Here is an 18006-nt window from a genome sequence, read left to right on the forward strand (position 1 = left end):
TATGTATATGTGTATGTGTGTATATGTATGTATGTATACACACACACACACACACACACACACACACACACACACACACACAATGGAATCGTACCAGCCATAAAAAAGAATGAAATATTCCCATTTGCAATCACACGGATGGAGCTACAGAGTATACTTCTACGTGAAATAAATCAGTCAGAAAGGCAAATACCAAATGACTTCACTCACGTGTGGCATTTAAGAAACAAATGACTGAAGGAAAAAGAGACAAAGAGAGATGAGCCATGAAACAGGCTCTTAACTCTTAAGAACTGATGATTACCAGAGGTGGTGGGGTGGGGGATGGGTGGAATCACTGATGTGGATTAAGGAGTGGACTTATTATGATGTGCTTTGGTGATGTAGAAAATTGTTGAAACTAACAGAATGCTTGAAACTAACAGAACAGTGCATGTTAACTATTCAGCAAATAAAATATACTAAAATAAGTAACAGCTTTGAATATAAGTGGACTAAATGCTCCAATCAAAACACACAGGGTGCCTTAATGGATAAAAAAGCAAGACCCACCTATGTGCTGCCACAAGAGTCTCATTCCAGAGCTAGAGACACATGCAGATCAAAAGTGAAAAGATGGAAACACATTCATCAGGCAAATGGAAGTGAAAAGAAAGGTGGGGTAGCAATACTCCAATCAGGCAAAATAGACTTTCAAACAAAGACTACATCAGGAGACCAAGAACCCTACATAGCGATAATGGGAACAATCTACAAGAAGACATACCAATTATGAGTATTCATGCAACCAACATGGGAGCACTGAAATATAATGCAGCTAACAACAGACATAAAAGAAGAAATTCACAGCAATACAATATTAGTATAGGATTTTAACACCACCTTACAACAATGGACAGATCATCCAATCAGAAAATCAAAAAGAAAACAGTGGCTTTGAATGACACATTGGACTAGATGGATCTAATAATTATCTTCCAAACATTCCATCCCAAAACAGCAAAATACACATTCTTGTCAGGTGCACATGGAACACTCTCCAGAAGAGATCACATGTTAGGCTACAAAACAAGTCTCAACAAATTCAAAAAGATGAATGCATCTCATGCATCTTTTCTGACCACAATGGCAGGAAACTGGAAATCAATCACAGGAAAAGAATCAGGAAATGCAGGATAAATAACATGCTCCTAAGCAATGAATGGGTTAACCAAGAAATCAAAGAGGAAATCTAAAAATATAGGAAGACAAATGAGAAAAGAAACACCAGGGTCCAAAATCCTTGGGATGCCAGGAAAGATCTAAGAGGGACGATTACAACAAACCAGGCCTCCTTCAAGAAGAAAAATCTCAAATAAACCACCTAACCTTACACATAACATAGTTAGAAAAAGAAAACCAACAAACCCCAAAGACAGCAGAAGCCTTCAATGAAACCAGAAGCTCATAGTTTCAAAGAATAAGGAAAATTGATGCACCTTTAGCTATACTCATCCCCCTCCCCCCCAAAAAGAGGACTAAACTAAAAGCAGAAATGAAAGACGATAAATAATGACAGACATCACAGAAATACAAAGGATTATAACAGATATCATGAAAAAATATATACCTACCAAACGGACAACCTACAAGAAATGCATCAATTCTTAGAAACATCACATCCAAAAGTGAACCTGAAAGAAATAGAAAATTTGATCAGAATGATGACTAGCAATCAAATTCAACCAGTAATCAAAAAACTCCCAACAAATGAAAGGCCAGGATCTGATGGCTTCAGAGCTGCATCCTTTCAACCATTTAAAGTGGTAACACCTGAGGAGAGGAGCCAACATCGTGGAGAAGTAGGGAAATCTAAACTTCCCTCTTCTCCAAAACAAAGAAGTATTGAAGCCAAAGGACTTTGAATCCCAAGAGTCCGGGAGGAAAAGAGACAGTCGCAATTCCAGGGACCCACCGGGACAACCTGACAGGCCATAGGTACATGATTGTAAACTGGGAGAGATGAAATGAACAGAGGGTGAGATCCACTTCTTTGGAGAGACAAAGGGAAGAGAAAGGGTGGCTGGGGAAACTAGGACTGTATCTGGACAAGAGAGAAACCTCAGACCAGGTCAGAGTAAGATCCAATCTCAACTGCAGGGTGTGCTGCAAAGTGGGGCCAGCTGCCCAGATCACGCACCAGGGGAGGAGGGGAGCCAGCCCCGGGCTCAGGGGCTAGGTGAGGAGCGCAGTTCACACTAGGAGAAAGCAATCTCCTCCCTGGAGTGCTGTGGGACAGGACAAAGCCTGCCTGCACCCGCCAGCTAGGGACCACATATAAGGTGGTGCAGAGAGACACTTCCCCAGTACTGGGGCCTGTGAAGCAAGAGTTTGAATCCCAGCCAAGTGCCAGGCACAGGAGTCGGGGGAGCGAGACAGACTGCCTCATTTGTATCCATGGCACAGTGAGGACAGCTCGAACAGAATGGTCTGCAGAGGAGAGACTCTGGGGGAGTATCACCATTTTTCTCCCCACGACCACCAAGATAGGGCCTCAGGGATCAGACAGCAGAACCCACAGTAGACATCCCCTCCTCCAGACCTGTGCTGCTACATTGCCTGATTTAATTCTTGGGCAATTCTAATTATATAGATACATTCTTCCTTCTTTTTCTCCTTCTCATCTCTTCCCTCCTCTAGTCTGGTTACTCTGGTTGTTGGTTTGTTTAAGAGACATATTTAATCTGTTCTCTTGATACATGTTTCACACCTCCTTCTTTATTCTCCATTCTTTCTCTTTGGATTAAGCCCTATAGTTCCTCTTTCTGGACTTTATCTTACTTCATTCTTCTCCGCTTCATTCTTCAGTTTCCTTTCTCTCTTTGGATTAAACTGTATAGTATGTAGTTTTTCTGTCTAGATAACTTTATTTTCTTTTTCTTTTTTTCCCCACCTCCTTCTTTATTCTCCTTTCTCTTTCTCTGGATTAAGCTGTATAGTTTCTCTGGTCCATTTTTACTCTTTATTTTCCCTGACCCTTTCGTGTCTTTCTTCATGGGATAAGGCCTCTTCCATCAGCACTGCCTCAACTCTGTGGTTTACTTGTAGCTGGTGTTTCTGGTTTTTTTGTTCTAGGTTTTTTTAGTTTGTATGTTTGTGTGTTTGCGTGTTTTTGTTTTCTGGTTGCTTTTTGTTTGTCTGTTTGTTTTCCTTTCCAGGGCTACTTCAATGAACAAGTTAAAGCACACGTAGTGGAGGGTCCAAAATATCACTATGAGTTGTGAGATAAAGGACCCAAGTTCACAACAAGAGAGAGAAAGTAACACTCTCCACAAAAACATCTCGGGAAGGGCCAAGCCCTGGACAGGGCATGGCCCCTCTTTAATATAGAAGTGCTCACAGGTGCGGGGCACCTAACAAGCTTTTAAAACAGAAAACTAGCCAAAATGAGGGAGAGTTCTCCTCAAAAGAAATTCCAGGATGAAATGACAGCTGAAGAATTGATGAAAAAAGATACACACAATATAATTGCACAAGAATTTAGAATAATAGTCATAAGATTAATTGCTGGGCTTGAAAAAAAAAGCATGGAAGAAAGCAGAGAATCTATTGCTGCAGAGATCAATAAACTAAAAAACAGTAATGATGAATTAAAACATTCTATAAATGAGCTGCAAAATAAAATAGAGGTGGTCACAGCAAGGATTGAAGAGGCAGAGGGGAGAATAGGTGAATTAGAAGACAAAATTATGGTAAAAGAGGAAGCTGAGGAAAAGAGAGAAAAAAATTCTGGATCACAAGGGGAGATTTAGAGAACTAAGTGATTCAATGAAACAGAACAATATCCTTACCACAGGAGTTCCAGAAGGAGAAGAGAGAGAAAGGGGCCGATGGTGTACTTGAACAAAACAAGGTGAGAACTTCCCCAACCTAGGGCAGGAAACAAACATTGAAATCCAGGAGGCAAAGAGAATTCCCTTCAGATGTAACTTGCATCAATCTTCTTCTGCATGACATGTCATAGTGAAACTGGCAAAATACAAAGATAAAGAGAGAATTCATAAAGCAGCTAGGGATAAATGGGGCTTAACATATAAGGGTAGACAGATAAGGGTAGTAGCTGACCTGTCTACTGAAACTTGGCACGCCAGAAAGGAGTGGCAGGAAATTGTCAATGTGACAAACAGCAAAAAGATGCAGCCAAGAATCCTTTATCCAGCAAGACTGTCATTCCAAATAGAAGGAGAGATCAAGGTTTTCCCAAACAAACAAACAAAAACTGAAGGAATTCATCACCAATAAACCAGCCCTACAAGAGATCCTAAGGGAGACTCTCTGAGTAAAATGGTGCCAGGACCACAAAGAAAAGAGACATCACTACAAGCATGAAACCTACAGATAATACAACGACTCTAAACCCATATCTTTCAATAACAACACTGAATGCAAATCAACTAAATGCTCAAATCAAAAGACAAAGGGTATCAGAATGGATTAACAAAACACAAGACTCATCTATTTGCTGCCTACAAGAGACCCATTTTAGACCTGAGAACACCTTAAGATTGAAACTGAGGGGATGGAGAACAATCTACCATGCCACTAGAAGTCAAAAGAAAGCTGCAATAGCCATACCTGTATCAGACAAACTAGATTTTAAAGTAAAGGTTGTAACAAGAGATGAAGAAAGGCATTACATAATAATTATGAGATCTATCCATCAGGAAGAGCTAACAATTATAAATTTCTATGCACCGAATTTGGAGGCACCCAAATAGATAAAACAATTAATAACAAACATAAACAACCTTATTCATAAGAATGTGGTAACTGCAGAGGCATTAACACTCCACTTACCACAATGGACAGGTCATCTAGACAGAAAAGCAATAAAGAAACAATAGCCCTGAATGATACACTGGACCAGATGGACTTGACAGATATATTTAGAACTTTTCATCCTGCAGCAGCAGAATATACATTCTTCTCTAGTGCACAGAGAACATTCTCCAAGATAGATCACATACTGGGTCACAAAACAGCCCTCAATAAATATGAAAGAATTGAGATCATACCATGCAAACTTTCAGATCACAATGCTGTGAAATTTGAAATTAATCACCGGACAAAGTTTGGAAAACGTCCAAATGCATGGAGGCTAAAGAACATCCTACTAAAGAACGAATGGGTCAACCAGGCAATTAAAGAAGAAATTTAAAAATATATGGAAACAAAAGAAAATTAAAACACAATAATCCAAATCCTTTGGGATGCAGCAAAGGCAGTCCTAAGAGGAAAATACATTGCAATCTAGCCCTATCTCAAGAAACAAGTCCCAAATACAAAATGTAACAGCACACCTAAAGGAACTAGAAGCAGAAGAGCAAAGAAACCCCAAACCCAGCAGAAGAGAAATAATAAAGATCAGAGGAGAAACAAACAATACAGAACCCCCCCCCCAAAAAAAAAAAACAGTAGAAAAGATCAGTGAAACTAAGAGTTGGGGGTTTTTTTGAAAAACTAAACAAAATTGATAAACCTCTAGCCAGGCTTCTCAAAAAGAAGAGAGAGGACCCAAGTAGATAAAATCATGAATGAAAAGGGATTTCTTGCAACCAATCCCTCAGAAATACAAGCAATTATCAGAGAATACTTTGAAAAATTCTATGCCAACAAATTGGACAACCAGGAAGAAATGGACAAATTCCTAAACACCCACATACTCCCAAAACTCAAATGGGAAGAAATAGAAATATGAACAGACCCATATCTAGTAAAGAAGTTGAATCAGTTATCAAAAATCTCTGAATAAATAAGAGTCCTGGACAAACATGGCTTCCCTGGGGAATTCTACCAGACATTTAAAGCAGAGTTCATATCAATCCTTCTCAAGCTGTCCCAAAAATATAGAAATGGAAGGAAAACTTCCAGACTCATTCTATGAAGCCAGCATTACTTTGATTCCCAAAGAGACAGGATCCCCACAAAAAAAGGAGAACTACAGGCCAATATCCCTGATGAACATGGATGCAAAAATTCTCAATGAGATACTAGCAAATCGAATTCAACAGCATATAAAAAGAATTATTCACCATGATCAAGTGGGATTCATTCCTGGGATGCAGGGCTGGTTCAATATTCACAAATCAATCAGTGTTATTCATCACATTAATAAAAGAAAAGAACCATATGATCCTGTCAATGCAGAAAACATTTGACAACATACAGCATCCTTTCTAAATAAAAACCCGCAAGAAAGTCGGGATGGAAGGAACATACTTAAAGATCATAAGAGCCATAGATGAAAAGCCCCCAGCTAATATCATCCTCAATGGGGAAAAACTGAGAGCTTTCCGCCTGAGATCAGGAACATGACAGGGATGTCCACTCTCACCGTTGTTGTTTAACATAGTGTTGGAAGTGCTAGCATCAGCAATCAGATAACAAAAGGAAATCAAAGGCATCAAAACTGGCAAAGATGAAGTCAAGCTTTCACTTTTTGCAGATGACATGATATTATACATGGAAAACTTGACAGACTCCACCAAAAGTCTGCTAGAACTGAATTCAGCAAAGTCGCAGGATACAAAATCAAGATACAGAAATCAGTTGCATTCTTATACACTCATAATGATGCAACAGAAAGACAAATAAAGAAACTGATCCCATTCACAGTTGCACCAAGAAGCATAAAATACCTAGGAATAAACCTAACCAAAGATGTAAAAGACCTGTATGCTGAAAACTATAGGAAGCTTATGAAGGAAGTTGAAGAAGATATAAAGAAATGGAAAAACATTCCGTGCTCATGGATTGGAAGAATAAATAGTGTTAAAACGTCAATACTACCCAAATCTATCTACACATTCAATGCAATCCCAATCAAAATTGCACCAGCATTCTTCTCGGAGCTAGAACAAGCAATCCTAAAATTTGTATGGAACCACAAAAGACCCCGAATAGCCAAAGTAACATTGAAGAAGAAGACCAAAGTGGGAGGTATCACAATCCCAGACTTTAGCCTCTACTACAAAGCTGTACGCATCAAGACAGCATGGTATTGGCACAAAACAGACACAGACCAATGGAATAGAATAGAAACCCCAGAATTAGACCCACAAACATATGGCCAACTAATCTTGGACAAAGAAGGAAAGAATATCCAATGGAAAAAAGACAGTCTCTTTAACAAATGATTCTGGGAGAACTGGACAGCAACATGCAGAAGAATGAAACTAGACCACTTTCTTACACCATTCACAAAAATAAACTCAAAATAGATAAAGGACATGAATGTGAGACAGGAAACCATCAAAACCCTAGAGGAGAAACCAGGGAAAGACCTCTCTGACCTCGGCCGCAGCCATTTCTTACTTGACACAGCTCCAAAGGCAAGGGAATTAAAAGCAAAAATGAACTATTGGGACCTCATGAAGAGAAAAAGCTTCTGCAATGCAAAGGAAACAATCAACAAAACTAAAAGGCAACCAACAGAATGGGAAAAGATATTTGCAAATGACATATCAGATAAAGGGCTAGTATCTAAAATGTATAAAGAACTCACAAAACTCCACACCTGAAAAACAAATAATCCAGTGAAAAAATGGGCAGAAGACATGAATAGACACTTCTCTAAAGAAGACATCCAGATGGCCAATAGGCACATGAAAAGATGCTCAATGTCGCTCCTCATCAGGGAAATACAAATCAAAACCACACTGAGATACTACCTCATGCCGGTCAGAGTGGCCAAAATGAACAAATCAGGAGACTATAGATGCTGGCGAGGATGTGGAGAAACGGGAACTCTCTTGTACTGTTGGTGGGAATGCAAACTAGTGCAGCTGCTCTGGAAAACAGTGTGGAGGTTCCTCAAAAAATTAAAAAAAGATCTACCCTATGACCCAGCAAGAGCACTGCCAGGAATTGACCCAAGGGATACAGGAGCGCTGATGCATAGGGGCACTGGGACCCCAATGTTTATAGTAGCACTTTCAACAATAGCCAAAGTATGGAAAGATCCTAAATGTCCATCAACTGATGAATGAGTAAAGAAATTGTGGTTTATATACACAATGGAATACTACATGGCAATGAGAAAGAATGAAATATGGCCTTTTGTAGCAACTTGGATGGAACTGGAAAGTGTTATGCTAAGTGAAATAAGTCAGGCAGAGAAAGACAGATACCATATATTTTCACTCTTATGTGGATCCTGAGAAACTTAACAGAAGACCATGGGGGAGGGGAAGGAAAAAAAAGGTTAGAGATGGAGGGAGCCAAACCGTAAGAGACTTAAAAACTGAGAAGAAACTGAGGGTTGATGGGGGGTGGGAGGGAGGGAAATGTGGGTGATGGGCATTTAGGAGGGCACATTTTGGGATGAGCACTGGGTGTTGTATGCAAACCAATTTGACAATAAGTTTCATATTAAAAAAAAACAAACAAAAAGGGCTTAGAGACCAGGAAAACTAATATTCTCTGCCAGATAATGGGGTAGGGGACAGGGAGAGAAATAGCAAGGGTTTGACTGAAAGGAAAGTGAATGGGGCTAGTCTAAAAAAAAGTATTGTTATCTTTTTAACAAAAAAAACAAAAGCCTCCTTCTTTTTGACAAGAGAAACCTGTAGCTCACCTCTTTGCGGGGAAATGGCAAAGCCCATTGTACATATGTCCTGAGAAACTTTGGATTTGTATTACACTGTCCTCAGGCAGGTTTGCAGTTGAATTTCCAGGCCCTCACAAGCATCTCCACATCATTCCCACAAAGTCAATCATCAAGAAGATGAATATGCTTTATAAGTCACTCATCTAGTTCCGGTCATCTTACCAAATTGAGTACATGGAGAAGCTGGTAGAGGAGGGGGAGGTGGCCGATAGCCCATGACTGGTAATGAAGGGCAATCCATAGGGTAAAACCTAAAAGGCAAACTTCGGAAAGGACCAGGCCCTCTTGCATATATAATGGCCTGCAGAACAGAAATGAAAGCTGTGTTCATAGGACAGAACCAAGCACCAACACCAGCAAAAAGCAAAAACCTAAAGAAGCAGTGCTCATCTCTTGCCAGCTTTCCCACCACCAGATTCCAAGCGGGCAGCATCAGCATCAAAAGAACTCTACCCATACTTTGGGTTCTGCTGAGAGCTTTGGGGGTGGGGAACGGAGGCTATGGGAAGAAAATAGTGTCCCCATATGTCTGCAAATGTAGGACAGCAAGGGCTCTTGTCCTAGAGGACTCATGGAGTGAATACAGAGTAAATTAATAAAATAGCATATTCCCGATATGAAGGCATCTAAGTCCAGGATCAACCACCACCCCTCATCCTCCTCCACCACAGAGGCTGCTTATTTGTATGTGAAGAATTACAAAATGAGAAGAAATGACAATGCCAGTGTCCACACATGGAATCATAGCCCTCGTGGCTCAAAGCTCTTCCTCTAAACCCCCACCTGTGCCCAATCTGCTTCTCTCCTGACAATGGGGTCTTCTCCTCTCTGGAAGTGCTATCCATGGGCACAGACACACATGGGGCAATGGGAATCCTGAGGTCATGCAGAGAACCTGGAAAAGCATGTTCCTAGAGAAACATGTTACCTATACATGTTAGTTAGGCTTAGGTAATTTATTTTAATTCAGTGGTACTTCTCAGTTTAAGTACAGTATAATTTGCAGGGTAATCATGTCCTCTGGAAAAATGAACTGAAATTCTAATTAACAATTAACACAAATGCACTTTCATTTCTGCTTTACATTTCCATGCTTCACCTGTAACACTGACACAGGACACAAGAGAACGTGCTCATACGAATACAAATGAAGGACACACTGGGGAATTACAATGCAGGTAATAATGGATTTTCTCTCTTCGCCACTCATGTTCCAATGCATGTTTTCTTGGGTAAATATGTCACCTCTTATAGTTCAGAGTATTTAGACTGAGGGCACATGTGAAGGGATTCCAGACAGCACATTTACAAAAGAAGAAAGAGAGAAAGAAAGAAAGAAAGAAAGAAAGAGAGAGAGAGAGAGAGAGAGAGAGAGAGAGAGAGAGAGAGAGAGAGAGAGAGAGAAAGAAAGAAAGAAAGAAAGAAAGAAAGAAAGAAAGAAAGAAAGAAAGAAAGGAAGGAAGGAAGGAAGGAGAAGGAAGGAAGGAAGAAAAAATAAAAAAAGGCTAAATGTTGATGGGTATGAAATTTATTTTGTCTAAGAACACTCTAAATGACACATACTAAAATAAAGTTGGAGTGAAGACATTTTGCATTTTCATACCATAAGGATAACCGTGGATTTTCTGAACACGTTAATCCCCTAGACAGAAACAGAACAGAAGTAACAGCAAAAGCAATGATTTAACTTTGAGGAGGTCCAGAAAAAATGAGGCATGCCAGAAGACTTCCAGGTGGAGTGTGGTGTCATCCTCCTTGGGTTATTTCCAGGAACATACTGGAAAAGCCCTCAGGTCCTCAGCTCTGACCATGTTTGGCTTCTAAACTTACCACAAGGAGTTGACGGGATGAAAATAGAGAACCCGTAGACACTTGGGTTAAGGTTGTACATTTTGAAAATAAGAAAAACAAGCAGACATATTATACAACACAAAAAACAGACACAATGCCAGGAGAGAGTGCTGAACAGAAAAATAAGGGTTTCCACAAAGAGTTACAACTGAAAATGTCCACAGCACTTACCTTGTCCTTCTTGGTCCTTTTGGTAGAGTCAGTTTTGTTGTCAATCACGGGAGCAACATCTGGATCTGCAAAAGACCCGAGAAGGGACGGAGGTTTATTTTGATTGGAGTAGATTGTGCAGAGACAAAAAAAAAAAAAAAACTACAAAAAACTAAAAACAAAAACCATCACCTCATTCCTCAAACAACTTAAACTCTTTGGCCCAGTCACATCCCAAATCACATGCAGAGGGTATCCCACATGCTTCAGGCGATCCCAAGGTGAAGGGGAGAACCATCCATTAAACTTTGAATGAAGACCTGTTATAGCCCTGGTTCAGGTGCTTTCATGACTCATCAAACAACTGTGGATGAGTGAGGGCTCAACTGGATAGATATACATTAGGCTGAGCCTCATGCCTCCCACCGCCCAGCACGTGGACTGTGTACGGCACACATCTGCTGAAGCGCCATGCCTGATTTTCTGTATATGGCCCCATTCCATCTCCACAAGAGACATATGTACCAACACAGAGTGGGAGAAATGACACAAAGATGATAGGGATCATGAGACACTTGAGGAATGTAGTAATTGCGGTAGACACATTTCTCTTGCATTATAATGCCCAGTGGTAACACCTCTGCACTTTGTCCAAGACTCAACAACAACAAAAATTAGATGAATGTGTTTTGCAAATCAACACATACTGCTCAGATCATCTTACCAAGTGGTGTAGGTGGAGGGGTTTAGGGTGTTCCTCAGGGCCACCAAGGTTCAGGAGGTGGATGTGCCCAGGAGCCCATAGGGTGGCCTTTAGGGTAGGGTGTGCAGAATCTTCCAGTTAAGAGAGGAGACCCCCACGGATCCACACTGCCCTGCAGAACAGAAGTATCTGCTACATTCATATGCCAGACAAGAGAACCAATATCCAAAGGAGCTGACACCCAGAGAAGTACGTGTCAGCACCTGCCACCTTGTCTGCCACTAGGATCCAAGAGAGTAGCATCACTACCTGAAAACTCTATCCCTCCCACTGGGTACCACCTACAGCCTAGGCAAATAAATGCAGGAGGCTAAACTACTGTCACCACATGTCCCTGCCCATGTCTGAGAATGGAGAACAAAATGATCCCATCTTAGAGGATTAAAAGAAGTAAGTCCGAACAAATGAAGTAGCATATTCCAGACAGGCAGACATCTATGTCCAAGATTACTCTGCATCCCTCCACTACAGTGACTGTAGAAGCTCTGTTTTTGGCATCTTCAGAACACACACACACACACACACACACACACACACACACACACACACAAACAAACAAACACAATTCAGTGCAAATAAACAGCTCATTATCTGCACACACAAAAAAAATCACAGCTACTACTGGGGAAAAGTTCTGCCTGCCGGCCCCTCACTTTGCCCCCCTCTGCTTCCCTCCCTGAGAAAGGGGTCTTCCCCATCTCTCATTGTGCTGTCAAAGGCCTAAGAGGACACTGGGGAGTTGGGGGGTGCCTGGCATTTTGCAGGGCAACTGAGAAAGTGTTTGCTGTGACAAACATATTACTTGTCAATGTCTACTAAGCCCACATGTGTTTATCTGAATTCATAAGGAATTCTGATTTTGAGCACACTACAAGACACAGACTAATACATCATATGGGAAAAAAGAGGAAGGAATTCAGGTAACAGAATTAATGCGAACGTGTTTTGATTTTGGTATCAATTCCCAGGGATGTGACATGAGTGATGGTATCAGCTCTAATATGGATTGGAGACACAACTGAAGAACTTTGTGTTCAGAATATTTTTTACCTAAGATACAGCTTGAAGGATTCCAAACAGCTCATTGACCAATGAAGATGTGAAGGTGGTGAGTTATGACAATGACTTTGTCATAAATTGTACAGAGCACACAATATCAAAATAGAGGGGCATCTTTTCGCATTTCCAATTAACAGATAGCTTTAACACGTAATCGCATGACCAGAAAAAGGAAAATAACAACACTGATCCCCCAGAGAGGCGGTATGGTAGGAGTCAACAAGCCTAGAGACTTTAGTATGGAGCGCAGTATTATCTTCCTGGTGTTATTTCCAGAACATATGGGAAAAGCCATAGGGTCCTCAATCTCTGAGTTCCTTTGGCTACTAAACTTACCAGAAAAAGGTGACAGGCTGAAAAGAGAAAAGCCTGTAGACTCTTGCGTTAAGGCTGTGCATTTGGCAAATAGAAACAGGGAGACGTATCGCACAACACACAAAACAGGGAAAAGGCTGGAGAGCACGCTGTATCGCAAATGAGGGTGTCCCAACAGATGGACAGCTGAAAATGGCCCCAGAATTTACCTGGTCCTTCTTGGCATTTTTGGTAGAGTGCTTGTTGTTGTGACTCATGGGAGTGACACCAGCTTCTGGATCGGCTAAAGTCTCTAGAAGGGATGGAGGTGTATTCTCCTTTTAGTAGACTGTGCAGAATTGAAACAAACACCACATCTTGTGACATCTTAAACTCTTCCCCACACTCAGGACCATGAAGAGAGGCAGATAGTAACCCACAAGCCTCAGGTGTCCCCGACGATAAGGGGGAGATCCATCCCCTCATCTTAATGAAGAAACCATAGGGTCCTGGTTCTTGTTCTTCATAATTAGTCAAATAACTTTCAACAGGTCAACTCAAATGGAAATCTGGAAATCATCACCAAAACAGCCATTTCTTAATATACATTGGGGTAATAAATCAACATCTCATGATAGATAAGAATTAAAATGAGAGTGTCAACTGGTATAACATCAATAAATCCTCAACAGAAGAGCACGGGTGTGTTTCTTCTGGCTCCAGGAGAATTGCTCAATCTTTCAGCTTATCTATAAGCTTCCTTTCACATGTGAGCAGGTATTATATAACTATTTCTGAATAGAAATCTACTTAGACTAATATTACAGTCAAGAGAAGAGATCTGACCCTGACCCTTGAGAAAGATTCCACAGGGCCTTGGTTCAGGTGTTTTCATAACTGATCAAGCACCTGTGAATAGCTCAGGTCTCAACTAGCTAGAAATAAATTTAGGGGTGTGTGTCATCCCTCAGAGAGCCCAACACATGGTCTCTGTAACAAGCTATGTACTAAGGAGTGCTATGTCTTTCCACCTGTATAAGACCTGTTTCTTCTGTATAAGAGACACTTGCTGCCCAGCTGACCATTTGGAAATGACAGCCCATTTCATGCATGTCCTGAGAATGTTACAATTCCCTCAGTCAGGTTGACCTGAAAGCCCTGTGATGCCATCACTGCACTTCCCCCAAAGACTCAACAAGAAAAAAAGATGAAATGTGTTTTACAAGTCAACTTCTACTATTCAGATCATCTTACCAAATGCTGGAGGTGGAGGTAGAGGTGGAGGTGGAGGTGGAGGTGGAGGTGGAGGTGGAGGTGGAGATGGAGGGTGACATCCCAGAGACCACCAGGGTGGAGAAGGTAAGGGTGGCCCCAAGCCCATGAATAGTGATGAAGGGCAGCCCATGGGATAGTGCCCCATGGAGGGCACTTCTGGTAAAGAAGGAAATGCTCTGGCAGCCATGTTGACCTGTAGGACAGAAATTAAACTTTTGAGATGTGTTAGGGTAAAAGGTGAAAAATCCAACACCAACACCAACACTAACATAGCTGAACCACAATGAAGCAGGAACAGTGCCTGTCTCCTTCCCATCCACCTGGTTTCAACAGGGCAGCATCAGTGCCACAAAACTCCACCCCTCCCACTGGGTCCCACCTAGACCTTATAGGAGTTTGAGGAGCCAAGACAGAAATTTCTGGCAGCATGCATGTTACTGGCTGTGTCTGCAAATGGAGGAAGGAAGTGGCCGGTCCTAGAGGATCAGATAGATAATTCCAGACTACTAAAGAATGTCTGTTTCACACACCCAGGCATCTATTTCCAGGACTACTCTCCATCCAGCCCTTCACCACCTCAACAGCTCCATCTTGGAATATTAAGAGCAGAAATAAGGATGGGAAATTATGATTTCATAGCATTCATTTAAATCTTTAGTCCATGTGCAGTTAATTCTTATGAGTGGTTTAACCCCAAAGACTCATGAGAGAACCTTCTACAGGCCTTTCATGCCCGAGCTCTGATTCTCAGAACTCTGCAAGGTAAGGATGGCCAGCCACACCCTGCACTAAATGTAAGGAAACAGGCTCTAAGAGGAATGAAGGTAAAAGGCTTGCAAAAGGTGAAGCAGGAGTTGATACCAGCTCTGCCTGCAAGGTCCTGCTGGCAGCCTCTGCTTACCTGGCTCCCTCTCTGGACCTGCTGTCCGAAGCCACAGAGATCTCTGGGGGAGATGACATCCCTAAAGGGGAATTGGGAAAAGTGTTTTCTGCAGGAACAGTGCCACCTACAGGAGTTAGTTAGGAAAAGTTATAGATAATATGTGAATTCACACACAGGTAATGCCGAATTTTTACATACACTGTGACACACAGACTCATTTTTTCCCATGGAAAAATATTTTGGAATTTGAAATGACAGAATTAAAATGAATATGTTCTGATATCAAAATGGAAAAGACAGTTAAGGTATGAATAGAAGATGCCAGCTATAACAGCTACAGAGGCCATAAAAGAACCTGGTTACATGAACATGGCTTCAGCTCTTTTCCGGAAACTGGCACATCAGACCTGACTTTCACTCTCTGTTGCTTCAGTTCCAGTGTACATTTTCTACTGCAAATGTGTCTTCCCTGAGAATTCATAATATTTTTACTAACTGAACAGCTGCAATGACTCTGCAAAAGCACATTTCCCAAAAGAGATGGGAAAACTGATGAATTATGAAATTTAGAAAAAAATAACCTTCGAATAAGAGCATTCAAAATTGCTACGCACCTCTCAGAAAGTTAGTGAGAATTACAATCGATGTTCTAAACAGGTTGGCGACTAACTCTGGATAGAAAAGGAGTAAAAGAACAACAACACTACTGTTTCAGTTTTCAGGAACATTCCCATGAAAGGAGGTCTGGAAGAAGTGAGCCAGGCCAGGAGACGTAAGTGTGCAGTGAGATGTCATCCTCCTCATGATATTTCCACAAACACACAGTGACTTCCCTGTGGTCCTCAGCCTCTAAACACTTATGACTTCTGGAGGCACCACCAAAGATGACCAACAAGCTAAGAACAGAGAGGCCCATAGGCTCTTGGGAAAGAGTTTTACTCTTTGTAAAGTAAATAACACCATAGATATATGTCAGAACACACAATCTTGAGACAAGACCAGGAGAGAGTGCTGTATAAAGAGACAAAAGATTCCAGAGAGAGACTTACAACTGAAAATTGTCACATCATTTCCTTTGACCTTCTCTGTGCCCATAGTAGGGACAGAATTCTTGTTCCTCACAGAAGCTGCACCAGGTTCTGCATTTGATAGAGGCCAAATAAGGGATGGAGGTTTATTCTGACTTGCATAGACTGGGTGGGAAAAAAAAAAAAACCTCCGTGCCTTCCTCCACCATATTACACTGCTTGCTACAATCAGGTCCCTTACAAGAAACAGAGGGTTTTCCACATGGCACAGGTGACCACTTGGGACTCAGGGGAGCCTTGAGGAAGGCACCAGAAGGCTTTTGTTAGATATTTGATAATCAACCACCTGTGGATATGTCAGGGCTCAATTCATTGGAAATCAACACTAAAAGAAGGGTTTCCTAATACACATCATGGGAAAAGACAATTTATCACAGATTAAAAATGAAAATAAGAATGGCTTCATTAGGATAATGTTGGTAAACATCAGCATGAAAGCACATTGTCCTTTTCTACAAGGCATGGGTGGGATTTTTGAAGTGGTTTACTGTATACATCATTAGCCTTATGTATCTGACAAGGGATTATGTGAGGATTCATGAACATAAATTGCCTTGAAGAGACTAATGCTATAGTAATGAGGTAAGGAAAGGTTAATTCCGTGTGTGGAATGACCTGCAAAGCTTTAGAGTTACACTAATAAAATAATATGAGAGGAGTGAAATTTCATAAGGATTTACTTTACTAATGGAGTACTATAGTTCACAATACAAAAAAAAAAAAAACTTTTAAAGAATAAAGAGACCTCTAAACAGAGGAAAGAAATGTCTGCTTTCTTTATAGAAAGCATATTTTCTATGGAGCATTTATCCAAAAGCCAAATCAAGAAAGCTCATTGGGACATACAGCCTGCAATTCATGCTGTTGTCCACGTTATTCATGTGAAACAAAAGAAACAGCCTTCAACATTGTCTCAAGGTGAAAGGGGGGCTGACCCATGTCCATTCTAATATCCACTCTCCAGTTAAGTGTAACTGAGAGGTTGCAGGGGGGTCCACAATCATTGGAGGGGCGTGAGCTACACCACTCACAAGGGACAGACCCAAAGAGCCCTGCTGGCTGGGGGCATCTGAGGGAAACAGGGTACTGTCACCACTGTGAGAAAACTTTGCCCTCTAGTAACCACCTGGGACTGTTTGCAGGAGACCAAACAATTACACGCACGGTAACAAGAAGCCAATTGTGCGGATGTTGCCACAGAAGTTAAACTACTGCATTTCACAATGTGCTCCATACCTCTCCATGGAGGGATCTCCCTGTCAGGTCCTCTTGCCATTGGTTTGTGCCTCCTGAATTCCTCTGGAAGCCTCTCTGTCTTTGGATGACTTCCAGTCTTGAAGATCAAGATGAATCAGTTTCACTAAGAATTACCACACCCAGGCCTCCACTGGACACTGAACGGCTTAGCCTTTTTAAAAACCTCACAGCACCCTTAAAATAAATATGTCAAAATCCTGTACCTGCACTTCAAGTAGGCCACCTCCTTGCTCTGCTCTGCCACCGCCCTCTCCTGATCATGAGCCCTGAGGTGGGAGAGAGAAACACATCCACGTTCAGCTGTGGCAGGGTGTGCACAAGAGGAGGAGAGAAAAACATTCTTACCCAGTTGTCCTGAGCTGCCTTCTCACAAAGAGCAATCTGAAAGAGTCAGCACATCAATAAAAACCCATGTGGAGAGATGCAGTGGCCTATTATGATCATCTGCATTAGGTGCTGAAGCACTCAAGAACTACTGGGCAGAGTGCAGGCTACCTGGTGTCCGAAGGTGAGCTCTGACTGCTGCAGCTGTTCTTGTGTTTCTTCTACTCTTCTCCCGGGCGTGCAATGGCTTTCATCAGATGAAGCACCATGTTGAGGGTGATGTTAATTGGCCCAGGTTCCCAGTATAGTAACTGAACTCTTATACACACAACCCAATCATATAAGACACATTTCACATGAGGAGGAGAGTAGAAAGCTCAAAGCCATTGCTACCTCATCTTGGATTTATTATTTG

The 18006-nt window shown here is 41.5% G+C and overlaps 1 long non-coding RNA gene across 1 annotated transcript; it reads right to left on the reverse strand.

The window, feature by feature from the left end:
- Positions 1 to 224: 224 nt before the first annotated feature.
- On the reverse strand, positions 225 to 17225 carry LOC123380300. The gene is made up of 6 exons (XR_006585829.1): positions 14941 to 17225; positions 14019 to 14232; positions 12995 to 13077; positions 11373 to 11523; positions 10670 to 10734; positions 225 to 1673 (listed from the first exon to the last, which is right to left on the reverse strand). It is a non-coding gene; the product is annotated as an uncharacterized LOC123380300 (long non-coding RNA).
- Positions 17226 to 18006: the final 781 nt, after the last annotated feature.

Source organism: Felis catus, chromosome D1 (assembly GCF_018350175.1).
Source record: "Felis catus isolate Fca126 chromosome D1, F.catus_Fca126_mat1.0, whole genome shotgun sequence".
In the NCBI taxonomy this organism is placed as follows: Eukaryota; Metazoa; Chordata; class Mammalia; order Carnivora; family Felidae; genus Felis; species Felis catus.